Here is a 27,190-nt window from a genome sequence, read left to right as displayed (position 1 = left end):
GACTCTCAACCACTGCGCCACCAGGGAAGCCCCTATAATTTTAAATATTAGTTTAGTCCCATTGCTTTGATCTTCTGCAGGGTCTCCAACTATAACAATATTGGACCTACTTCGCCCTCCATTTCAACCACTTTTTCCTATGATCCATTTCACATCTTAATTTACCTAGTTTTTCGTCTCTTGATTTTTTTCCCACTGTTTTTCTTCAATATCCTTTATTAAAATTTCATTAGAATCTATTCTCCCTTGGATACCTTGTAATTGAACCTTCCTTTCTGAGAAGATTTTGTATTTTCCTATTGTTTTCCTGAGTTCAGTATTCCCATTTCATATCTTATCTTTTTCTTCTCATTTTTGTTCTTCATTTTTGGATTTCTGGTTCAAGATATTTCATCAGATCTCCAAATGCTGTTCGAACATATTTAATCCAGTTTGAAGTATTACATTAGTTTTCTTCAGCTTCACGGCTGTTTTTCTGGAGAGAATTTTCACTGTCAGAATACTTTGTTTTCTAATTTTACAATAGTTTTGTATGGATGTGGTCTGGTCTTTCCTCTTTGCTCACGTTTCCTCAGTAGGGTGGGAGGAGGCATTGGCATGCTTTTTGTTTCTGCAGGATCTGTAATTTTCTCATTTCCTTCTGTTCCTCACTGCCACATCTCCAATAGGTACCTTCTTTCTCTGTAGAGCTGAGTCTCTCCCAGAAGAGAGGAGGAGACTTGGCAGCTTCTCCAAGAGGCCACTTCCTTTCCTACACACTTTCCAGCTGCTTTCCTGTAGCCAGTGCTATGAATTACCAAGTCCTGACTTGCATTTTGTATTTTGTATTGGACTTTTTTTTTCTGGGGGTAACTTGTCTGTCTTCTGTACCCCTCTGCTCTTTTTTTATTGAGTCTCTTAAGCCTCATTTCCCTGCTGTCCTCACCCATGGGCTTGCCGTGGTGAGTGGACGCGGTGAGGACAGGAGCTGTTGGAATTTGGTTAGTTTTCTACTTACAGGTCATTTGGGCGCCATGGTATTCTCTGTCTCCTCTTACTGCTGAAGAGGTGGGTCATGTGCGGTTTTATTTGCTCTCCTCATTGGATTTATAGGTATGTGGGGAGGGGAAGTGAGAAGATTCAGAATTAGGCAGCCACCACTGTCCTCCAAACCTGAAAGTTCTGAGCTTTACATGGTGTTCCCTGGGGTTGGGACCTGGGTCCTCTGCTCACTGGATAAGACCAGTTCTGGTCAATCTCAACTACTTGCATGAGTCCAGTTACCAACTGTACATCATCGACTCCCACATATATATCTCCTGCCCAGACGTCTCCTTTGAGATGCAAAACTTTGGCCAATAGCCTACTCATCCTCTTCATCTGAATGTTTCAAAGGCCCTCAATTTACAGATCCTGCTAATACCAAACTAAAGTCATGCTATGACCTTCTGCAAACCCAGGCTTCCTCCGGTGTCTCCTATCTCACTCCCATCTGTCCAGGCGTATAAGCCAATATCTTAGGGGTCATTCCTCCCCAACCTCGATTCCATCACCCCTCGGACATCCAGTAACAGCACATCCTCCTCGTTCTCCCTCCTGGAGGTCCCTCAGATTCACCCACTTCCTCCAAATCCACCCACCCTGTTTAAGCGCCAGGCTTCATTCAGTTGCTCGAGCCACACACCTGGGAACTTCCATTACTCACTCCTTTCCCTTATTACCCCATACCATCAATTAGCAGATCCTGCCGGCTGTTCTTTCACAGTACCTCGTTCCGTCACCTTCCCTGTTTCCACTGCTACCATTCTGGTTCCGGCTGCCATCATCCCTCACCGAGCACTCTTTTGCTAAAAGGTATATTCTCTTCTTCCTGAAAGGTAAAACAAAGCACATCGCTCACACAAATAAAATCTTTCAGTGGCTCTCATCGTACTTAGCATAAGATCCCCTCCTCGCATGGCCTGCCATGCCTTAGACCATATTGCCCCTGCCTGGGTGTTTCTGTTACTTATTACTGTCTTATTCCTTCAAAAGAATAATTTATTAAAGTATAATTGACATATAACATATTTGTTTCAGGTGTACAACATAATGATTTTTGTGTACACTGTGAAATGACCACCACAACAAATCTAGTTAGCATCCATCAGCTCACACAGTTACAAATTCTGTTTTTCTTGTGGTGAGAACTTTTAAGATCTACTCTCTTAGCAGCTTTCGAATGTACAATACAGTATCATTAACCTTAGTCACCAGCAGCTTATTCTCAGACTGGTTTAAGGTTTGATTCCTTGGAGCTTCCTCTGGATGGGGGACGTGGTCAGGTGTCTGTGCTTCAAAGGGCCCTCGTAATAGACAGTGGGGCCAGCGCATGGCTAGTTTTCCCTTCTCCTGGTGGCTGCGAGCCTAGATATATCTGCTTGTACATTAAGCAGAGAGGGTGATGCATGGCAGCTTTTAAAGCCCTTGTGTTTACAGAGAAAGTTGTGAGTTCACCTTGAGTTAAATTCTCACTTGCACATTCTCCACACCCCCGAGCAGATTTCATAAGTCTGGTAACACCTAGGTGCTGACTGGCTGGGCCTTCTTGTGGCTGAATTACATCACACGTGTCAGGGATGGTACCAGCTGCATATAGATTCACCTCATTATTCTTTGAGTGAATGTCAACTCAGCGTTTATAACTTTTCTTGTGAAAAATAGGACGTGACGCTCCCCCCGCCTTCTTTCTCCTTTTTATTTCCTCACTTATTCTCATGTATTTGTTATTCCCCAGCCAGAGTTCTCGCAGAGGCAAAAACAATTGAAACCTGTGAATCAGAGGTCAACAGCAAGCCCTGATACTTGTGCAGGGAGCAGCCTTAACAGCCAGCAAAGGAAGGGACAGGGCTGCACGCGCGGACTGGGTCCCAGACGCTTATAAAACCCGGTCTGAGCCTGAGAAAGCGCTGCCAGGAAACAAGATCTCTGGACGAACGGAAAAGGCCTCTAGGATTTGACAGTACAGAACTGACATCATAATCTCCCATCTAATACACTGTGTGGACCTCCTGCTATGCGCTAAGCTTCGTGTGAGCCACTGATGCTGTAGAAGTAAATGAACTAAAATCAAGGCGCTTGCGGCCCAGCATAAATGATAACGGCAATGTCCTGCCAGCACTGGAGGACTAGGGCTCCCGAGGAGGTGGGACCGCGCCCTGCGCACCCTTGTGCTAAGGGTCTGGGCCCCTGTTCTCTGCTCGCTGGGTAGATCTTTGGTCTCCTTTGCACACTCCGAATGTCTGAGTGGAAAGCTTAAGGTTCTTCTTCCGTATCCCATCGTGAGAAGAGCACAGACTTTAAAATCACTCAGATCCGAGGCTGGGCCTCGGCTCTGCTGCGTGAGCCCATGCAGGCTCCTGAGCTTCCGTTTTCACATTTATAGAAAGCGGACCATCTATAGCTCACGTGGTTGCTTTGTGATGAAAGGAGGTAACCTCTGTTGTGCACTGGTTTTAGGACCTAGCACATAGTAGGTGGGCGTGTCCCACGTTGCTCAGGACTCTGGGTATTCATCAGATGTTGCTAAGTTATTAATTAGAAGGAATAATCGAATCCGTTTCCCTATAGTCGTCTCACAAGACAGAGGAGTACCATACGGCAGATGCTGCATGGCTGTGAGAGATCTGTCAGCGTTCAGTCCTCATCCACGGTTTCCATTCCTTTCTATTTATGAAGCAAATTGTCAGAAAGGGGTCCTTCCTTCTGTTCATGCTTCCTTCCAAACTTCCTTTCTTAGGTATTCTTATGATGTCTCAGAGCAAGACCGGCCACGCCGAGTAGGTCAGAGCAAGGATAACGGTTGGGGGTTATGATTTGACGTGTAGGGACGACAAGGCACGTTCCAAGGTAGTAGGAACAAACGGGTCACCAAACAGGACCAGACTATGCCTTAGACGAAGTGATGTCTTTTCAGGCACTTACAGAGAGCAACTCTGGGACTTCCCTGGCGGTCCAGCGATTAAAACTTCGAGCTCCCAATGCAGGGGGCACAGGTTTGATCCCTGGTCAGGCAACTAAGATCCTGCGTGCCGCATGGCGTGAGGCCTTAAAACAAAACAAAAAAAAAAGAAAGAAAGCAGCGCAGCAATGAGAGGGATATAACTGCACAGAACCGGGGACCTGCCTCAGGAGCCTGGGCTCTAGCGGGGGGAAGGAAGGGAAAACACAGGTGAGGAAGGAGGCTGACCCTTCACCCCACACACCAACCTTCCGACGAGAATTTTCTCCCTGGCAGATAATGTGACAGACTCTCACCTCCGGCGACAGGAAAACAGCTTTGCAGGCCCTGGTGTGCACATGACTCTGATGCGTTTTCTGCTGGGACGAGAACTGTATCTGAAGGCGTCGTGATAACATCTTAGACATGTGATTCTTCACCTTCTCTTGCCTCATCTTCACCCAGCTCCTTGCTCGACATCCTCTTGAAACCTTCCTCTCTGGCTAATGACTTCCAGCCTGATTTTCCTCTATAGGTAAAATGCGTGCAGACCCTCTGTCAGTATTCTTTAGAGGATCTAGGATGCAACTCAGAAAAAAAATAAGCCTTATTGTAGTAGGTGTTCAGGGAAAGCATGTTGATGGGTGTGTTCTCATCTTGAGAGGTCAGAGGCACGAGGCTGGTGAGTGAGAATAAATCTCAGCTTCTTGGATGTTGTGACTAAGCGATCCTCAGATGCTTTACTAAATTTAAAAGCTAAATGATGACAACTTCCTAAAATGTTTTTGAAGAGCAATGAAAAAGTTTTAAAAGTATAAGAAAAAAAAAAGATGTCAGTCTCATTAAATTGTAAGTATAGGCAAGGTCACAAAGAGAAACTCAATGACATAAATCCCCAAATCTCAGTTTTTTGCTTGTGGCTTAAATCAGCCAATTCTCACTTCCAGATCGCCTTCTCAGAGCTGCCAGCAGCCCACTGAACAGAATCCCACTTAGCAAAGGTCAAACCCATCAACAAAGGTCAATGCTGTGGTGGCCCCCTCCTGCAAAATTCTCCTGTCAAAACTTTAAGCACAGATTGGATAATAGCACGTTTCATTATCTAAAAGCAAGCGTAAAAATGTAAGTAAAATAAATTCCTATTTTTCAAGAATCAAAGTTATCTGAAAACAAGAGTTGGCAGATGCCTTTGCTGAACTGCGCAATGATAAATGATGGCTGGGCTCTGCGCTATCCTAAAAGGCTTTATGACTCACCAAAGCGTCACATCAATCATGGCTGGATGGGCCTGTGTGGTGTGAATGTTATTAGGGCCTTTGAACACTTTTTTGAAATTAAGTGGTTCACTTAGGGCATATTAATCAACTGAATCAGAACTCCCCATTTCCCAGTGATCCAAGGTGGTGGGGTCGGAGGTCTACAGGAAAAGCACTGATTGACCTTCTCTGGGATCACAAAAGCTTCACTCCATCCACCCCAGCCATGCAAACAACAAATCCCTACTGACACCTGCGTTAAACCAAGGAGCTCTGTGGCGCCTGCAATTCCCCCCCCTCTCTACCCAACGCCTTCGCTCACCCATCTGTCCTTTTCTCCCCTCCTCTGTTTCTAATCACCTGCTGGTCCAGTCACTTGTGACAAAAGTTGTGAAAGAAAAGCATGCCCTGTTCCCCCAAACTTCTCATGGGTGTGCAAGTTTACTGTTAAATGCTCGGGACTGAGACATTTCCTCAAATGCACACCTTCCGCTGAGAAATATTAGACATTTTGATGAAACAAAGTATTCATTTATGCCCTGCTTCTCAAAAGTCTTGTTTTTACGGTGATTTCATGCTCAGATCCAACGGCAGACATCACCTCATTTGACTGTCATGTGGGTCTCACACATTCACCCTCTGGTACCCGATCATCAGTCTGGGGCTAAGAGCCTCTTCCTGAGACCGAGGCTGCTTAGATGTTACAACATCTGTCAAGTGCCTTTTCAAAAATAAATTTACCAGAGAATCTCAATTTCCCTTCATAAGTCCTCAACTTAGGAAAAAAAAAGAATTCACTATGCACGAAATCTGAAATAATAGGATTACTTTCTAAGCAATTAAATACTTAACCGTTTTAGCCCTACGGATGGGAAACCCAGCCAGATGTCTCTTTCACACAGAACAATATCTTAATAAGGTGAGGGCAACTTCTTTCGATGGATACACTTTAGTAGAGCTTTAACATGGCTCTTTATCTGCAAACAGTAGGTGTAACCTGTGTAAATGTACACACAGTTGCAAACCTTGTCTTTCCTTTTTGTTTTAACTTTGTGTCAGGAATCTCCTCTTTCTAACAGCAGCTGATGCTCTTCCTTACATGATAACACTACTTCTAATTTTTTTTCTTTTGAAATCAGTAAAAAATGCATCCACATTCATCTCCGCTAGCTTTGCCAGTGACTGCAGGCATTTTGTCAGCACACGCTGGTTCTTCTCTGTGTCTTTACATCAGTCTGTCTCCCCCTGATTCTTAATACATGTTGACTTGGAGAAACTGGTCAAATTATTTTAAAGCATTTCAAAAACATAAAGTGTCATCGCAGGGCAAATAAATAACCATGATGAATATGGAAAGAGCGATAACGTTACAGCTAAATCCATTGCCCCTGAAGTGAGAGGAAAGTTGGTTTGGAGACGGCTGGAGCGGGACGGCTGCTCGGTGAGGCCTTACTGCCTCTCCAGGAAAATCACCTTCTTGCATTTTTTGTGTTTGGCCACAAAACACAAAACAACGGGACTGTTTTGCCAATGATCAATAACTCTTAACTCTGTTTCATAATCATTTTTATTGACATGCATGTCTCTAAATCTGGCCTGAATCAGCTAATGGCAAGGGGGCTCAGAAGTAATCTGAAAAGGGTCCTGTAGGGGGATCCGATATGTCAGGATAGTATTTAAGCCATCTCTTCTGACTTTTATGTGAAACTCTTATTAAAGGCCCCTAACACCCCTGGGAAAGGTGGTTTCCCCTGATTTCCAAAGAACAAACACAGCACGGACGGTGCAGGATGTCTCCAGCCATGCAAGAATCCTGGGGCCACGGTGAAGGTTAGAATTGGACGGGTCTGATGCTGAACTTTTAAATCTTACTAGGAGGACACACTCCCTCCCTCTAGGCCAGTAAGTCCTATTAACCCAGGAATTGATGTTGCTATTCCAATCTAATCATAAAGGTCACTTCCAGTAGTGGGAAAAGGACACATTTGCATATATCACTGGCAGTCCATTGTCCTGTAAACGTTGCCACGAGCTAAACAAAGGCTTCCTCTTGCAGTGTAATCACCGGGGACTGCAGAATTCTTATCTGTCTCGATAGTCTTGAGTATATGGCCCATGGCATAGTATAAAAATATGACTGCCAGGGCTTCCCTGGTGGCGCAGTGGTTGAGAGTCCGCCTGCCGATGCAGAGGACACGGGTTCGTGCCTCGGTCCGGGAAGATCCCACATGCCGCGGAGCGGCTGGGCCCGTGAGCCATGGCCGCTGAGCCTGCGCGTCCGGAGCCTGTGCTCCGCAATGGGAGAGGCCACACAGTGAGAGGCCCGCGTACCGCAAAAAAAAAAAAAAAAAAAAAAAAAAAAAAAAAAAAAAATATGACTGCCAGCTCAAGGCAAGTTTGTGTTACTCTAAATGCCACGGGGAACGTCTGTGTGTATGTGTGTGTTTCATCAAAGCCATTACTTACTACAGACCATCATTTTTTTCCCTATGACCCTCTCTATACATCCTGATTTTAAAAGGGGGAGGAGAAACAGGATGACTGGTGTAGGCGGAAATGTATGGGGAAAGTACAAATGTACGCACTGATTATTGCAAACTGCAGGGTTGGCCTGGGTTGGGTTTTTTAAGCAGCTTCTCCTTGTTGGCAGAAAACAACTCCTGACAGATGAGAAGATAAGCATCACTGAGAAACACCGCAAACTTCCGTCTCTTTTCAGCTTTAGCTGTGATGAATTGAAGGGCCTGCATCCTTCCCCTGAGGCTGGGACCACTGGACACTGACTGTACTCATCTCCCCTTCAAGCTTCCCTCACGCAGCATCTTTCCTAACATCTATTTCCTACCGGTCTTCAGGCCAGTGCTAAACTTCAGATTTGGGAAAGGACTGGATTGGCTGCTGGCGCTGGAAACTGTTCTCCATGAATGATTCTTATATGGTTTTGGCAGACACATATAGTATCAGCAGAGAGAGAGAGAGAGAGAGAGAGAGAGAGAGAGATCCTGTTGGCGGGAGAAAATAAAACCTTAACATAACTGTCATGGCCTGAGTGGTGTTTTACATGTTCTGCCTGCTCAAGATTTATGTAAAAATCAACCTTGCAAAAGAGGTTTTAAAAAAAGTCTATCAAGCTGCCAAAATTGAACCAGCTCTTTCTTTCCTGTCCAGTGACAGTTGGTTTAACGACCTAAACAAGCTGGTACGAACTGGTGTTTCCCAGACGTCCAAGACCTTGCAGGCCTGGTCTAATCTCACCCGGCAATTTTTCATTTACTTTGTAAATGTCGGAGTCCTTTTACCCTCTCTCCTCACTTCTCACTCCTCTCTCCTCCTTTCACTCTTCGTCTATCCTCTTTCTGACCCAAGGGACGTAGTAGCAATTCATCAAAAGGCATTGAAATTAATGTTTTATTTTGGAGACCACATTTAGAAATGCTCTTTCTTCACCCTAAACCCCTCCCCTCAGACATCTCTGCCAGGCCCTCGTGTTGTCACGAGCACTCCCGCACCACTAATTGCTGATGGTTTCTTCCTGAGTTACTAGTGGTCACTATCCCATGCACATCCCGTCCCCAGAGCAGCTCAGCACCTCCCCTGCGGGCCAGCACTGCCCTGTGGGGAGGGACGGGTGGAGGCACAGGTCCCACCAGTGCAGCTCTTCGCACCCCTGCCTTCACCATCCGAGACTTCTGCCACCCAGGAAGAAGAAACACCTCTCCGTCTGCATAACTAAGCGATATTTATATCTCCCTTAGCTGCCTGATTAATTTATCCTGCAACGTACACTTTTTCAATCTCTGCCTCTGACAGCTTCACAAGAAAGATTATTTTCTGCCTAGGAAGTTCCTTCACGTGGTTTAAGGATTTACTTAACCTTGAATGAGGACTGGGTCTCTAACAAGAAGCCGGTCTAACAACAAACCAGGAATGTTTTCTTTCTTTCTTTCTTCTTTCTTTTTCATGTATTCATCGTGGAGACGCCACCTGCTTCCAAGGAGGAGCTGCGCCCCTGGAACCAGGTGGGCAGGTAATGAGTTTTCACGCTGCCGTGGAACCTCAGGTGCCCAGTAAGTGACAAAGGGCTACGGGCCACAGAGGGAAAGTGCAAAAGAGCCCAATAACCACCTTCAAGGAGGAAGGAGGTTGGCCAGCCCTTTTCCATTCTGAGTGAGGCCAGAGGGGAGAGAAGGAGGCTGAGCTAGTGACCTTGGGAGAGAGGACAGGCTTGCCAGGAAACCCAGGTCTGGGTCCGACGCTGTGCTGCCTCATTGGGAGCCTCACCAGGAGGCTTCTGGGTCCCCATCACAAGGACCAGATGAGGCCCCTCCGGACACAGGGTCCTGTGTGGGGACTCTGAACCCCTGCCTGGACTAGGAATCTTCTCTAGCGGATTTGAATTTACTGTTTTATATTTGCTCTAACAGTTTATAAACAAAAGACAATGGCGATGACCATCAAAACAAGAGAATGTGCTGCTCAGGCCGACAGCTCTGCTTCCCCCACTCACACCAGCTGCGCGCTGTTTCCAGCTGTCTGAACAAGCAATAAAGCCCACATTGCCTTAAGGGGTGGGAGGTGTCATCATAGAATCTTCCACCCGTGGGACTTTCAGGTGGGGAATTCCTAGTGTGAGATGTGAAGGTGGTTATTCCCTGAGGATATGGCAGGTTGGGAGAGGAAGCCTGGGCCCTATGAGCACAGATGAACAATGCAATGACGCAGAGGGTACCGCTTATTCTCTCAATGGGGAAGACCCCTGCCCCGGCCCCCGGGCCCTCACTCAGTTTCTACCGAGTCATCTGTGAGCTGCTGAGCAGGACTTTGCCCAAGTGCTCCTCTCAAGGACTGGAAGACCTAAGCAGGGGAGGGACGAGATGAGATTTGTGCTCTAGGAAGATGCTCTGACAGCAGCGGGGACGGTAGTGCCCAGCTCTGGGGCTGTATGCAGGAGATAAGAGGGGCAGTGCCCTTGATCAGGAAGGAAGTGGTCCCTGTGGCTTACATGACATGTACGCCAAAAGGCAAGACTCCTACCTTGTGGCATCTAAACAAGCCTGTTAACAGTGATTATCTCCGGAGAGTAAGTCAAGAATGATGTGACTTCTTCATAACATTTTATGTTTTCCAAATTATCTATAATGAGCATGTTTTACTTTTGCAATCGGAAAAGTTCTCTCTCTTTTTAAGGCAAAAATGTTACCAAAATTAGCACCAAATTTCAAAAGAACTTTGGGGCTCTCCTGGTGGCGCAGTGGTTGAGAGTCCGCCTGCCGATGCAGGGGACACGGGTTCGTGCCCCGGTCCGGGAGGATCCCACGTGCCGCGGAGCGGCTGGGCCCGTGAGCCGTGGCCGCTGAGCCTGCGCGTCCGGAGCCTGTGCTCCGCAACGGGAGAGGCCACAGCGGTGACAGGTCCGTGTACCGCGAAAAAAAAAAAAAAAAAAAATTTCAAAAGAACTTGAAGGACCAGGACTAGCCTCTTCACTCTGCACCTGGTGTAGCTCTGGCAAATCACTCCTGGGACGTCTGTGATAGCACCATTCGGCAGCACCTACCATGCTGGTGGCCACCTTGTAGACATCGGGCAACCCACATGGGTTGTTTCAGCCTGCTGGCCCTCAGCTGGTACACTGGTCCTCATAGGCTGGAAGTTTGACAACTGCAGTCCATGGGGAATGGGCAGCAGGAGTAAAATCAGAGAGAGAACAAAAATCAAGAAACAGAAAGCTGAATCTCTGCCAACTGAGTGCAGGGCAAACCAAAGGGACAAGCTAGGCTGGGGGGCTTACAAGAATCAGAGGTGGTGATTAAGGGGTGAGTCAACACTGGACAACTCTCCCCACTCAGGTCTAGAGAAGCCAAAAGTCACTACAGAGCTGAAGGTCAAAGACAAATTAGTAATCGGGGCAAAGGTAGATCCCAGACACAGAAAGATCTCGATTTGGGCAAGTCCTGACTCAAGTATGAAAACTTTGATACTCTTCCTATTTTTGGAAGAAGGTGAAACCCTTGCTACAGGTTAGCAACCTGACATGCCAGGCAGACCCTGACATCCAACCAGTCATTGGATGGATTCATTCATTTAACTAATACTTAACTGCTGTAGAATGTTTGTGTCCCTCCCCCACCCCAGATTCATATGTTGAAACCTAATCCCCAGTGTGATGGTTATTTGGAGGTGGAGCCTTTGGGAGATGATTAGGTCATGAGGATGGAGCCCTCATGAATGGGATTAGTGCCCTTATAGAAGAGATCCCCCCCAGAGAGACCCCTCACCCTTTCCTCCATATTAGGTTACAGTGAGAACCTGTAAGTGGACTCTCACCAGACACTGAATCTGCCAACACCTTGATCTTGGACTTGCCAGCCCCCAGAACTGTGAGAAATAAATTCCTGTTGTTTATAAGCCACCCAGAATATGGTATTTTGTTATAGCAGCCCGAGCTTACCAGGACACATACTGAGTACCTACCATGAGGCAGGTACTATGCCTGGTGCTGTAGTCAGAGAACAAGAAAAACAAGTTGCTGACATGCATTATGTCAGTACTTGGATGCTACCTTGGAAAAAGTAGTTCATCATTTGCAAATAGTTGGAGCATATTTAAATTGTCCATTTAGCAACTGAGGTGCCACTTTTGTACAGTAATCTGAGTCGTACCAGGTCTTACCATTGCAAAATGATTCAGTCAATGGGATGTCCTACTGACACCTTGGGTAAGCAACATGGCGTGGGGGTGCTACATGAAATTTCCATTCCGGTCCCCTTCTCGGTAACTCAACTTTCTGTAGGTACATGAACTGGAATTCCCTAAAAAGTCAGCTTGCCAAATAACACAACTTTGAGAAACCTCTCCAGATCTTGATATAGTATTTGGCGTCCCTTATTCTGCTCCATTATGATGGTTGTGTATCAGTGATGGTGGTGGTCTGAGACTGGCCTTAGGAGTCGATGAGAATCAATAGCATTATCAGCGCTTCTAGATAAATCTGGAGGTTTTAGAGAAGTGATACTTTAATCACTGAGTTTTCAGGTGTTTTTATTAGGTTAGGGGAAATCCTCCTTTTGTGCCTTTTCAAGAGAGCATGTACCCTCTCTTCCTTGGCATTAACCATAGTTGAAATTTTACATTTAGGTGTGTGGTTATACAATTAACGTCTCTCACCCTTCAACGGTAAGTTACGAGGGTAGGCACCACAGCTGTTTTCTCTCACAATCTTATCCCTTGAATCTAATGTAGTCCCTGGAACAAAGTGAGTCCTCCACAGAGACCTGTGAAAGTGTGAAGGGTTGGGGTGGGGTGGGGGCATTGTGAGAAGGGACAGGAAACTGGAGGAAGGCGGAGAAGCCCCTTCTGCAGCCGCAGGGCAATGCACGTTTCCCACCTGGGGAGGTTTGGTTTGTGTCAACTGAGTTAAGCTGAAACTATCCCCCTGAACCCTCTTCCCAGCAAGGAGATTTGGCCAGGAGAAATTTGCGCTGGATTTGGAAGGCAGAAGCGAAGTGGCAGCCAGGACTTTCCGAAGGTCAGGGTAGGACAGCGGAGGCCCTGCAGTGCCTGCCTGTGACCTGCTGGCTTGCCTGGCTTGTCAGGGTGGGGCAGCCCCTGGCCGGCAGCTCCTGCAGCTCCTGCCTCACCCCTCGGGCCTGGGCAGGTGTGCACGCAGTACCAGCTCCTCTGCGGGCTGCCTGGGACTCCGGGTTTCCATCAGTGAGAGAGAATGCAGATTCCAGAACCCTGTGGGTTCCGGCCAGTCCTCACTCTCTCCCATCTGCCTCCAGATTTTCTTCCCAACTGCCAGCCCTGCCCACCTCACGGAGTTCGGGGTCCCCGCAGGCTCGGGCAGCAGCAGCCTGCCATTGTCTAATCTCTACAATAAATCCTTTCTTCCAAATCCCTCACAGTGCTGCTGCTTCCCTGTGAGCCCCCAGACGTACCATCAGAGCAGTTTGAGTCCCTTCTGGGGGCAGTTGCTCCTATAAATTAAGTGCTTTCATTACTGATAATACAATCATCAATAGCATTAGCTACGAACTGCTACGTGCCCAGCTGAGAAATCCACCCTCTGTCACGCAGCTGAGGCAAGGATTTGCGCCTAGATCTGTCGGCGTCTAATACCTACATTCTTTTTATCCTGCCCTGCTTTCTCTTGTATCAGTAAGGTTTCATTTTTAAGTTGGACATCTGTCCCCCTTGAGTTTCACCCATGAGCCATAGTAAGCTGACGTTTCATTTGAGCAAAAAACCCAAAATGTAGGGCTCTGTTTAGTAAATAGGGCTGCTTGGAGACACCAGGTGCTGTTTCTTCAGCACTGAAAGGATCAATATTCTATTTGCATGTGATTCTTCAGTGTGAGATATCATGAATGAGGGACTCGAGGAAGTTGATTTTCCAGAAGTGAATTAAGGGAACGCTTAAAGGACCGTGGGGGCACTTACATCCATCAAAGCGCTTCTCACGACGCAGGGCATGCTCTGCTGACCACCATCTTCTTGGGGACAGCAGCTACATCAACTTCATACTGCGGACTTCCCTGGTGGCGCAGTGGTTAAGAATCCGCCTGCCGATGCAAGGGACATGGGCTCGATCCCTGGTCCGGGAAGATCCCACACGCCGCGGAGCAACTAAGCCTGTGCGCCACACCTACTGAGACCATGCGTCACAACTACCTACTGAGGCCCACACGCCTAGAGCCCGTGCTCCGCAACAAGAGAAGCCACCGCAACGAGAAGCCTGCACACCTCAACGAGGAGGAGCCCCCGCTCGCCACAACTAGAGAGGGCCCGTGAGGAGCAACAAAGACCCAACGCAGCCAAGAAAGAAGTAAAGAAAGAAAACATCACCAAAAATCAATCAGTCGATCAACTTCATATTGCTTCTCTGCACCTACCACAGCACCAGCAAGCAGGAGGTGCCCAATAAATGCCTGTTGTTGAACAGATGGGTTGCGAGCAACTTTCATTTACTCCACCCAGCATTTCATTCTACCAGCATACTGTTCTCTTTCTCTCATCACTGCTCTATCAGCCTCTTGGAATATTTTGACATATTTTTAGTGTGGCAATTCTTACTTCCCCATTATGTTAAATAGTGATACGCTTAGCAGTTAGGGCCAGATTTGGGAGGTCTTTATGACAAAGAAATGAGCTCTGTCTGCACTCTCTGACTCATAACATGTCTGCCATGAGCAAAACCCCAAATTACATGAAATGATGTAATCGGAGTTAATTTTCAAATATATTTTACTTCCTATAAAAGACTCCCATGACAGACACTCCTCTTCATAGATGGAAATCTACCTAGCTTCAAAATACCCTCAAAATTAAAGGGAAACTTTTGTACAGTCAAATGACAAATGGTTTTGTGAGATTTCACTCTTCTTCCAGTCTTCAGGGATGCGCCCAGGCAAGAAGGCCGCGTATCAGAGAGCAATCTGTTTCCAAAGCGACACGTGGCTTTTCCGACAGGTTCTGTCATCTGGCTGCTGGTGACGGGATTTTTAAGGAAGTTAAACTGTGACTTTCAGTTCTCCCTGGCCATTGGGAATTTGACAGTGAATGTGCTCATTTATTTTCCATATAAAACATTTATCTGGTCTTTATGAACCATGGACTTCATTTCTACCAGGCCAGTCCCTTTGGGGGAGCAACAAACTGACAGCGATTTTTGGTAGAGCCTTTCTACCTGCCAAGGTCTTACTATTCTCAGAGAACTTGACACACCGTGAATCTATTCAGCCCGTTTCACCTCTGTGATTGCTCAAAAGCAGTTAAGTGGTGTCCCTACGGCAAATATTTATTAGCAAATATTAGCAAATATTTATTAGGAACACACCATGCACAAGGCACCAGAAAGAATACAAAATCAGTGGAGTCTCGGGAGAGGGCCTGCCCTGGTCGTGAAGGGGAAAATAGTTCAGGAGGAGCACGTGGTAAAAGGCTGAGTGATCCAGGAGGGCTCCTGGAGGAGGTGGGTCAGGTTTCCCTAAGCCCCGAGAAGCTGCAAGGTATTAGAGACCAGTGGCGACTAAAGACCAGAGGCCGAGAGCAATACATTTACTACAATTTTAAATTAAGGAGTGATGACTTAGTAAACACACAGGCATCAACAGGGTGAAATAACATGACCTGAAAATAAATCCGCAGCCACAATCAAACAGACAGGGAAGGCCATCAAGTGACTTTAGTTTACACTTTCCTTGATTTCCTCAGTTTCAACTATCTTATCTTTATTCCATTCTCAGTACTCTTTTGAAGGAGAACTTGTCAGGGACCTAAAGTGATTCCAGGCTCAAACTCGGAGTTAGGCCAAGTAGGGCCAAACCCAGCTCCACTGTTACCAGCTTGAGAGAGGTACGCTGTGTAAGACTCGGCTCCCTGGTGTGTAAAATGAGGGTCATAGCACCCACCTGGACAGATTGTACAGAATATTAAATAAAATTGTATGTGGGGAGTCCTTGGTGGGAGCTCAGGAAGTGGCAGCCACAGTGCTTTGATTCCTCTGGTGCAGCAAGAGTGGAGGGTCGGAAAGATGTTTCTTTCAGTGGAGGCATGTACTACATGTTTACCGAATGAATGACTGAACTCCTGAAACAAAGGCCCTTCCTCCGTTCCATTGAAAAGCTTCTAACAATTAAGTCAATGTGGCACTCATTTTATATTCCAGTGACCCTTGAGCTTAATTGTTTTGAAGAACACCTGTGACAGAAAATGCTCTTATCTACTTGACCTCAGAGAAGATGAGTCAGTAGTTCTGGTCTTCTACGCAAATTGTCAAGCACTGCTGAGGAGCTCTCCCAAGAGCTTGAGAAGCTGGAATGCAGTCAAGAGAACGTAGCAACTTTTTTTTTTTTTTTTTTTGCGGTACGCGGGCCTCTCACTGTTGTGGCCTCTCCCGTTGCGGAGCACAGGCTCCGGACGCGCAGGCTCAGCGGCCATGGCTCACGGGGCCCAGCCGCTCTGCGGCACGTGGGATCTTCCCGGACCGGGGCACGAACCCGCGTCCCCTGAATCGGCAGGCGGACTCTCAACCACTGCGCCACCAGGGAAGCCCCGTAGCACCTACTTTGATTGAACAAGTATCTGGCTGCCAAACTCAAACCTGAAGAATTATGAGTTAAACCCCTTTTTCCTCCCATAGTGTTTTTCTGGGTCTTTACAATAAATGGCTCCCCTTCCCTTCATGTAAGAAGAAGATCAGGTGAGTTTTTAAAAATATAAACAATGCATTAGTTTAAAATAAATCGGCTCTCTTTAAAAGGAAGATGCACCACCCAGCAGAGGACACAGTTTCCGACTCCTATTTCTCCAAGAAGGGCTTTGTAAGCTGCTTTGATAGACGAACGTTGAGAATTTTAAAGAGACATTTCAAGCCCCGGGTATACAGTCAGCTCACTGACACATTTCAGGAAGAAAAGTATCTGTCAAGATATCAAAATTGCAAAAGGAAGGCCAAAGGATAAACAGATTACAGAGTGCAGCACATTGGAATACGGGGCGGCAGCAGGAACTGTTGGGAAATGAACATCAGCAGTAAACCTGCCTCAGTACGATTCCTTGGTATTCTGGACACCACATGGGTCAAATTAACTTCATGGTTCAAGGATATCCTGTCTTCTGAAGCTACTGTGCTTTGAACAATTCTGTATCATCCGTTGGAAGTAAAATATCACCTGTACCAACTAACTTGTATTTCTTTAACTTGGCCTCAGCAAGCCCTTCAGATGTTCTAAGAGTACATAACCCACTGTTGGGGGCAGAGCTTTGGTAAAAGCTGATGATCTCCGAGAGAAATAAGAGGCCCCTGCTTCCAGCCACTTTTCTGGAAAGGAAGAGTGGCTGGGCAAACGCAAACGGTGGCCAATGACTGCCTGAAACCCCACCAAGTACAGGTGCTGCTCCAGAAATGTTTTATTTTCCGGATTTCTTTTTTATGCTTAGATTTGTTCCCTGCATATTTTCAGAAAAAAACAAATAAACAAACGAAAAAAACCTTTCCAGATGGCCACAGACACAGATCCTCCTACCTTAAAAAGGAAAAAGACAGGGATTGTGGTTCATCCCTGGCCTGGTTTTGGCTACAGCCCGGCTGCTAGTGTTGCTCTTAGGGACCCTGGAGAACTGAGAATAATCCAGGAGTGAACCTTCACAAAACAGGGGGTTTGTGTGTGGTGGAGACGTGGAGGGAGGGGGAACTTGGCTGGGGAGAGTAACACCTTCTGGTCAGGGCATTTCTCTTCACGCCATGGGTGTGCTCCTGGGCCCTGGTAATTACCCATGAGCAGATCTGTAAAAAAAGAAATGAAAACAAAAATTAAAAACCTCGGTGAATGAGTCTTAAAAGATTCAATGTGGGGAGGGCGGGGCAGGGGGAAAAGGTTGCTTGCTAAAGTGCACATATTTAAGGTATGCAGGCAGAGATTATATTAAATTAGGAAAAATAACTCTGATATACATGGTATTGCCACCTCAGGAAGCCTTTATAAGTAGGGAAGAACAATCGTGTGTAGTCCCCAGAGGCTGTGTGACTACCTAGTAAGATTACAGAAAATTTTTCTTTTCCATTTTGGGAAAGTACAGGGAGAGGGAAGTGAAGACTCAATCTGAGTTAACACAATCTACGCTTTCAGGCCACTCATGTTGACCTGAATGAAATATCGTTTCTGTTCTTTGTTTTAAAATGTTTTTACAGCTAAAAACACGAAAATCAGAGATGGCTATGCAGGTTTCTGTTAAAATAAATGTAAGTTATTATTTTAAAAGAAAAACACAGAGGCTATATATGCTTACTTGTTACATGATTCTATTTAAGGGCCTCTGGTTTCAGGGACAAAAAATGGCAGAAGTATGTTCCGTATTCCACCCAAGCTTGAGCTTGACCTGTTAGAGTTGAGGAAGTTCACCCCTAATTAACTTCAAATGATCAACTTCAGTTAGTTTTGATAAATAATACTGTGTAATAAAATCACCACTGAGTCATCTGGCAGTGCTGCAAAATTGATCATTTAAATCATGGAGCTATCCTTTTTAAATGTAGCTACAAAAAAAAAAATCACAGAGTCAACCACAGGCTGGGATAATGTTTTAATCAGCTCTGAGAGATGAGGATCATTCTGTATAAAATATAAAGGATCATTCAAATTCATTAAAAAAATTGACCCCAGTAAATAAATGGGCAAAGTATATTAACCACAATTTACATATAAGAGGAAAAACAAATTAGCAAAAGTTTCAAAAATATACTTGTCCTCTTAGAAAGGTAGAACCTTCCAAGACTGAACCAGGAATAAATAGAAAATATGAACAGACCAATCACAAGTAATGAAATTGAAACTGTGATTAAAAATCTCCCAACAAACAAAAGTCCAGGACCAGATGGCTACACAGGTGAATTCTATCAAACATTCAGGAAGAGCTAACATCCATCCTTCTCAAACTCTTCCAAAAAACTGCAGAGGAAGGAACACTCCCAAACTCATTTTAGGAGGCCACCATCACCCTGATACCAAAACCAGACAAAGATACTACAAAAAAAAAAGAAAATTACAGACCAATATCACTGATGAATATAGATGCAAAAATCCTCAACAAAATACTAGCAAACAGAATCCAACAACACATTAAAAGGATCATACACCATGATCAAGTAGGATTCATCCCAGGGATGCAAGGATTCTTCAACATATGCAAATCAATCAATGTGATACACCATATTGACAAACTGAAGAATAAAAACCATATGACCATCTCATTAGATGCAGAAAAAGCTTTTGACAAAATTCAACACCCATTTATGACTAAAAACTCTCCAGAAAGTGGGCATAGAGGGAACCTACCTCAACATAATAAAGGCCATATATGACAAACCCACAGCAAACATCATTCTCAATGGTGAAAAACTGAAAGCATTTCCTCTAAGATCAGGAACAAGACAAGGATGTCCACTCTCACCACTGTTATTCAACATAGTTTTGCAAGTCCTAGCCACGGCAGTCAGAGAAGGAAAAGAAATAAGAGGAATACAGATTGGAAAAGAAGAAGTAAAACTGTCACTGTTTGCAGATGACATGATACTATACATAGAGAATCCTAAAGATGCCACCAGAAAACTACTAGAGCTAATCAATGAATTTGGTAAAGCTGCAGTATGCAAAATTAATGCACAGAAATCTCTTGCATTCCTATACACTAATGATGAAAAATCGGAGAGTGAAATTAAGAAAACACTCCCATTTACCATTGCAACAAAAAGAATAAAATACCTAGGAATAAACCTACCTAGGGAAACAAAAGACCTGTATGCAGAAAACTATAAGACACTGATGAAAGAAATTAAAGATGGTACCAACAGATGGAGAGATATACCATGTTCTTGGATTGGAAGAATCAATATTGTGAAAATGACTATACTACCCAAAGCAATCGACAGATTCAATGCAATCCCTATCAAATTACCAGTGACATTTTTTACGGAACTAAAACAAAAAATCTTAAAATTTGTATGGAGACACAAATGACCCCGAATAGTCAAAGTAGTCTTGAGGGAAAAAAACGGAGCTGGAGGAATCAGATGCCCTGACTTCAGACTATACTACAAAGCTACAGTAATCAAGACAATATGGTACTGGCACAAAAACAAACATAGATCAATGGAACAAGATAGAAAGCCCAGAGATAACCCCATGCACCTATGGTCAACTAATCTATGACAAAGGAGGCAAGGATATACAATGAAGAAAAAACAGTCTCTTCAATAAGTGGTGCTAGGAAAACAGGATAGCTACATGTAAAAGAATGAAATTAGAACACTCCATAACACCATACACAAAAATAAAGTCAAAATGGATTCGAGACCTAAATGTAAGACCAGACACTATAAAACTCTTAGAGAAGGGCTTCCCTGGTGGCTCAGTGGTTGAGAGTCCACCTGCCGATTCAGGGGACATGGGTTCGTGCCCTGGTCCAGGAAGATCCCACATGCCGCAGAGTGGCTAGGCCTGTGAGCCATGGCCGCTAAGCCTGCACGTCCAGAGCCTGTGCTCCGCAACGGGAGAGTCCACAACAGTGAGAGGCCCGCGAACCACCAAAAAAAGAAAAACAAAAACAAAAACAAAACTCTTAGAGGAAAACATAGGAAGAACACTCTCTGACATAAGTCACAGCAAGATCTTTTTTGATCCGCCTCCTAGAGTCATGGGAATAAAAACAAAAGTAAACAAATGGGACCTAATGAAAAGCTTTTGCACAGCAAAGGAAACCATAAACCTGACGAAAAGACAACCCTCAGAATGGGAGAAAATATTTGCAAACGAATCAACGGACAAAGGATTAATCTCCAAAATATATAAACAGCTCATGCAGCTCAATATTAAAGAAACAAACGACCCAATCCAAAAATGGGCAGAAGACCTAAATAGATATTTCTCCGAAGAAGACATACAGATGGCCAAGAAGCACATGAAAAACTGCTCAACATCACTAATTATTAGAGAAATGCAAATCAAAACTACAATGAGGTATCACCTCACACCAGTTAGAATGGGCATCATCAGAAAATCTAAAAACAGCAAATACTGGAGAGGGTGTGGAGAAAAGGGAACCCTCTTGAACAATTGCTGGGAATGTAAATTGATATAGCCACTATGGAGAACAGTATGGAGGTTCCTTAAAAAAATGAAAATAGAATTACCATATGATCCAGCAATCCCACTACTGGGCATATACCCAGAGGAAACCATAATTCAAAAAGACACATGTACCCCAATGTTCACTGCAGCACTATTTACAATAGCCAGGTCATGGAAGCAATCTAAATGCCCATCGACAGACAAATGGATAAAGAAGTTGTGGTACATATATACAATGGAATATCACTCAGCCATAAAAAGGAACGAAATTGAGTCATTTGTTGAGACGTGGATGGATTTAGAGACTGTCATACAGAGTGAAGTAAGTCAGAAAGAGAAAAACAAATATCATATATTAACGCATGTATGTGGAACCTAGAAAAATGGTACAGATGAACCAGTTTGCAGGGCAGAAGTTGAGACACAGATGTAGAGAACAAATATATGGACACCAAGGGGGGAAAGCCACGGGTGGGGGTGGGGATGGTGGTGTGATGAATTGGGCGATTGGGATTGACATGTATACACTGATGTGTATAAAATTGATAACTAATAAGAACCTGCTGTATAAAAAAAAATAAAATTAAATTTAAAAAAAGATAAACTAGAGTAAAAAATATATATATATATGTATATATATATATATATATATATATATATACCTGTCCTCATTTGTAATCAAAGAAATATACATTAAAACAACCCCACAATGTGATTTTTACACCTGCCCGGGGAGCATCTTTTTAAAGTAATAACAACATCCAAGGTTATCAAGGTGAAGTTGAGGCTGGTTCCCCTTCTTCTTTGCTAGAAGGATTATATACTCTTGCAACCCCTTCAGAGAGAGATGTGACTGGGCCTACAAAGAGCCATAAAGATGTTTTTCTCCCCTTGAAACTGATCAATAAAAGACTAAAGGTAGAGGTGTGGCAGCCTCAACTGTCACAGAGTGACTGAGCGCCCATCGGGGAGGGTGCCCTGAGCCGACAGCCCCTTCCTGTGTCTGCCGCCAACACTCAATGCCTCAGGTGCCAAGTCTGTGGAATAAGATGAATAAAACCTGACTTCTGGGGCTTCTGTAAGCCTAAAGTGAAATCATATATACTTTAAAGTGTATATTTTCTTAGTATGAAGTCTATAGACATCATGAGATATTTATACAATAATATATTAAATAAACTCTAAAATAATATGCTTACTCTTATTGAAATTCTTCATGTGAATGCAGCGTTCAAAAATAAAACAGTTGGGGGCTTCCCTGGTGGCGCAGTGGTTGACGGTCCGCCTGCCGATGCAGGGGACGCGGGTTCGTGCCCCGGTCCGGGAGGATCCCACGTGCCGCGGAGCGGCTGGGCCCGTGAGCCGTGGCCGCTGCGCCTGCGCGTCCGGAGCCTGTGCTCCGCAACGGGAGAGGCCACGACAGTGAGAGGCCCGCGTACCACAAAAAAAATAAAAATAAAAAATAAAATAAAACAGTTGTATATGGGTAAGAGGATTGTGGTTATTAAACATGATTTTAATGTTGTCACACTTCTATTTATAAAATAAATTGTGTACCAAGATCAGGGCACACAAGAATGATTCCATACTTTAGCATATACTTAGCATAGTAAATCAACCAAATGTACTTTGTAGAGAAGAGAAAAGACTAAATCACTTTCGTAACCAATCATTTACATCTACTTAGTTCAAAATATTTCCATTTTAAGAGAGTCTCTGTATTTCTATCAAACTAGCACTTTAGAGGTTGACTCATTCTGGCATAGACACATACAGACTGTTCAGAAGAAGCAAAGAGAAAATCTTAAAGAGTTACTCTGACTAAATATAGAGGCATAAAAAAGCTTTTGGAGCTATACATTATTTGGAGCTATTGGACAGTAACTTCTTGGTGTAAGCAGCTTTTTAAAAGTTTTACTAACAACCAACAGTACAAGAATATGATACCATACGCTTTTTAGCAAATAAATATTCTGAGAATATTACTAGTTAATTAACCAATCCCCCTGGATTTCAGCTTCTTGATCTGTAAAAAGGAGCTGATCATATCCATACCTCAGGGTTAAATGGGAAATAAATAAGAAAACATACATAAAGCATGTAGCTCAATGCCTGGTACTCAGAAAACAACTTTTCTTTTTCTTCCCCAATCCCACCTACTCATTTTATCTGAGAAAGGATAACATGCTCTATCTAACTCTTTCGATGTGAGAAGAATAAATGAAATAATATGTAAAAAACTGCTCTGAAAAATAAAGAAGCACTCTAAAAACAGAGTATTATTACTAAAAAAATATGTCTGTAGGACTAGGGAAAATACACACGTGTCTAAAACGTTTTGAACTACAGCAAGGTTTTTTTTTTTTTTTTTTTTTTTTTTTTTTGCGGTATGCGGGCCTCTCACTGTTGTGGCCTCTCCTGTTGCGGAGCACAGGCTCCGGACGCGCAGGCCTAGCGGCCATGGCTCACGGGCTTAGTTGCTCCGCGGCATGTGGGATCTTCCCGGACCGGGGCACGAACCCGTGTCTCCCGCATCGGCAGGCGGATTCTCAACCACTGCGCCACCAGGGAAGCCCCAACAGCAAGGTTTTTAATAATCACTGAAACAAGATGATAGCTTGAGAGTCAAACAATTCTCCCTGAAAAATCTTTAATTGGCATCGATAAAAAGCTGTGTGTATATTAATCTAGGCATTCCCTCTCATTCTCTTTCTTTTTCTTGTTTTCAACGCATTATTTTACTTTTGGTTTCATGTTGTCCACATCTCTTTTCTCTGGTTTATTACATCAATTTCAGTTAGCTTTATCCCTGCTGCCTCTCTCATTTCCTCTGATTTAAGAGAAAGATAAATAAGAAAGCAGTGCAGTGACAAGATGGACTGAAGCTTGAGGCAAAAGGAAATGTCAGTCATACTGTTTTTATCGAAAATTTTTATTATTTGTTCATCGTGGATTTTTTGTGCTGATGTTGATTTTAATATTGCATTGAAATATGCATCTTGATCACTGAGTTTTTTGGCACCTCCTGAAATTTTGTGCCCAAGGCACCTACCTCATTCACCTCACCCTCGTCCCAGCGCTGCAAAAAAGGCAGGTGGAGGTCAGAAAGCTAAAAGTTGTCCTAGTAGAGCAGACACAGCAGCAAAGCGCATAGGCACATGGGAACCTAACTTGATTCTTTTACTCATAGGAAGAAACCTGCATGTGGCGGACCATCCCACTTTCTGTCTTGCCAAAGACGGGAAAAAAGAGGGAAAGAGAAAAAAGCCATCTGAAATTTTTACAAGCCCACATCCCTTTCTGGAGAAATTACTCTGACATCCTGGATTCAGTCTCTTGGCTGAATGTCACCCAAGGGCAAAATGGATTGTTAGGACAGATGAAGAGGCAGAAAAGCATCTCTGTGCCATGGAGGGTAGGGTTTCCAAACTCTGATTTACAGGGAGAGGATAAGAACAATTTCGGGAAAACGTGATGAAATGTGAACAGACAGTACAAGTTGTAATGAAGGGAAAGCCCTGGAAGAAGGCGTCTGGGTAAAACCGCCTCCTTTTGATTGTGAGGCCAGCACGTTTACATTTTTTTTCTCCTTCCCGGGGCACAGTGAGTCACTGGGTTCTAGCTGGGGCGGGCTGGCCGAGCCTGGGATCTTTCAGGGAGCCGGCCTTCCATTCCATACTTCGAGATAAGGCCCCAAGTGCCAAGAGGAAACATCTAAAATGAGAGGGGGGGTGAAATATGATTTGTAGACTAAATATTGATACATGCAATTGTGTAAAAGACACTGTTACCACTGACCTAAGGCACAGTGGATGTTGAATGGCTGGTAACATGTATTTTCTTTGAACACTTAAGCCCAGCTGCATGCGGAGCCATTTGGGGCAGAGGTTAGAAGAGGAATGAATGGCAACAATTCATCACGTTTTAACAACTTGCCACCTTCTTCCAGGCTCAACCACAGGAATCTCAGCTCCAAGGGGGAAGGGGAAGGGGCAGGGAGGAAGGAGGAGAAAGAAAACTTGAAATGTGTTCTTGCTAAGAGAGTGAAGAATTAACTTTCCAGACCAAGCCACTTGGCATTAGTGACCACAGCTTTGGATAAACCAGCTAAACCTGTTTGACTGATGGCTCGCATTAATTCACAGGTGAACCAAATTTAGTCACATCCGGACTCTGCTATTTACCAGCACTGTTACAGAATGGCTCTGGGCCTCAGTTTTCTCCCCTGTAAAGTGGGTACAGCCATAGTCACTACCCTGTAGGGTGGTTGTGAAGGTGAAATGAGTCAGCACATGTCAAGTGCTCAGCACAGTTGCCAGGTAATTAGACTCACTGCTTCGGTGAGTTAGCAGCTGGCCTGTAATTCTCATACATTTATAAGTAGTTTACACAAATCTTCAAATGCTCATTAACCCCAGCCCTATCCATCAAAAAATGCCATTTTCTTTCTTCCAATGCACCTTCCTACCTCATTTAAATATTTTTCATGCCACTGGGCTGAGGACATGAGGTACTCTAAGTAGCAAATATGAAATCCAAGCAAAAAAGAGAAAGACCACATTCACTTCTTGTAGATCCCAGTCTCATTTTCTCAAGACCTAGCCAGGTGAGAGGTGTAGATTAGATTGGTTATTCAGGACTGGGAATGGCGGGTGTGTCCCAGTGTCTATGCTATATAAAACGCAGGACGCATTAATGTTCTGAGGTTGTCGAATGTCTGGTGCTAATAAACGACACACGCTGTAGCTTCTGAGGAGAAAAAAATGTCCCAGTCCATGACCTGCACTGATAATCAAGGCCAGCTGCCCGGGCCAGTGTCCACTGAGTCAGGCAAGGGTGGAGGTGACAGAAGAGGAGAAACAGGGGCACCCATCACCACCAGGGGGAAATCCCCTGTCCTTTACAAAGAAATCCCCTGTCTTTAAAAACAGGGATTTCCCCTTACTCGGGGAACATCCTCCAGCTGGAAGGCCACGTACTGCGGAGAGGCCTGGCTCCCACTTGTCTTTGGCCCTGCTGGCTGCACGGCATGCACCCTGCTTCTTGTTAGGCACCCACTAGTCTCTCTGCCACTAAGAGATGTGTTTGCCAAGCAAAGCGGAGATGCAATTTGAATTCCAGGGTGAAATACTGATTAGAGTTCACAGTGTCTACTGCTGATTTTAAAGTGACAGGTGTGGTAGCAAGAGCTCAAGGTCAGACTCACAAGATCCCTATCCTCTCCATGTGGCCTTGGCCTAAGCACTTAACCTCTCTGGGCTTCAGTTTCTCCATCTGTGAATGGAGATAATAAGGAGTTGCAAGGAACTAGCAAGAATGCTGTGGGCTCTAAAGCCCTACAAAGACGGAAGGTGTTATACTGTGATTCCTGTCACAGCTCCGGGGTTGAGGGAAGATCACTCAACAGAGTTCTTGTTTGGTCCAGTCTGGCACCTCGAAGCCAGACTCAGCTGGTTGGTGAGGGTCCAGCAGCTTTCTGGGCCCTATTCTAGTGTTGCATCATCCTGGGAGGAACAGGGTGAGGCTGAGCCCCCAGAATTCACAAACAGCTTCCAGACTTTTACTGCCAGAGAGGACTTAGAGTTGTGTGTAGGGTTTCAGACAGACAAGTTGGTACATGACTTTGATCTTTAGCAAGCTACAAAGTTACCACAAAATACAAAAAGGGCAGATTTGTGAGTGTAGGGGCATAGCCCTGAGAGAAACAGAGAGAAGGAGAGATTCCGGGGGCTCCCCTGGTGGCGCAGTGGTTACGGAATCCACCTGCCAATGCAGGGGACACGGGTTCTAGCCCTGGTCGGGGAAGATCCCACATGCCGCGGAGCTACTAAGCCCGTGAGCCACAACTACTGAGCCCGCATGCCTAGAGCCCGTGCTCTGCAACAAGAGAAGCCACCGAAGTGAGAAGCCCATGCACGCAACGAAGAGCAGCCCCCGCTCGCCACAACTAGAGAAAGGCCACGCGCAGCAACAAAGACCCAACACAGCCAAAAATAAATAAATTCTTTAAAAGAAAGAAAGAGAGATTCCAAAACTGCCATTAGCAAAGAACAATGTCAAAATGCCCATTGTTCAGCCTTGTGAAACCCTTCTTGGTGGAGATGAGTTTCCAAGACAATTGGAGAAACACTCCCACTAGCAGAGTTCCAGATGGCTTCCTGTGCTCTAGGGACAGGTGGCCCTTGTAGCTGCCCACCTCCCACCACTGCCTGCCTCCACCCACCACAGCAGAAAGAAAAGTTCAAGACAGAATGAATGTTACTCTGCACAGCCTCTAGGCCTGATTCTAAACCAGGCAACTCAAGCAAAATTTCTATTTAGAGAAAGCCAACCCCACGTCGTGGCGTTCA

General features: G+C 44.9%; 1 long non-coding RNA gene across 1 annotated transcript in view; it reads right to left on the bottom strand.

The window, feature by feature from the left end:
- Window positions 1-17,440: 17,440 nt before the first annotated feature.
- The window catches only part of LOC131753060 (uncharacterized), a 51,273-nt gene continuing 41,523 nt past the window's right edge, over window positions 17,441-27,190 (bottom strand). The window contains exon 3 of the long non-coding RNA XR_010840056.1: window positions 17,441-17,500. This is a non-coding gene — a long non-coding RNA (uncharacterized lncRNA). The remainder of the gene's footprint in view (window positions 17,501-27,190) is intronic.

Source organism: Kogia breviceps, chromosome 3 (genome assembly GCF_026419965.1).
Source record: "Kogia breviceps isolate mKogBre1 chromosome 3, mKogBre1 haplotype 1, whole genome shotgun sequence".
Taxonomy (NCBI): Eukaryota; Metazoa; Chordata; class Mammalia; order Artiodactyla; family Physeteridae; genus Kogia; species Kogia breviceps.
The sequence above is the reverse complement of the archived record's forward strand: the minus strand, read 5'-3'. Positions and strand labels throughout refer to the sequence as shown.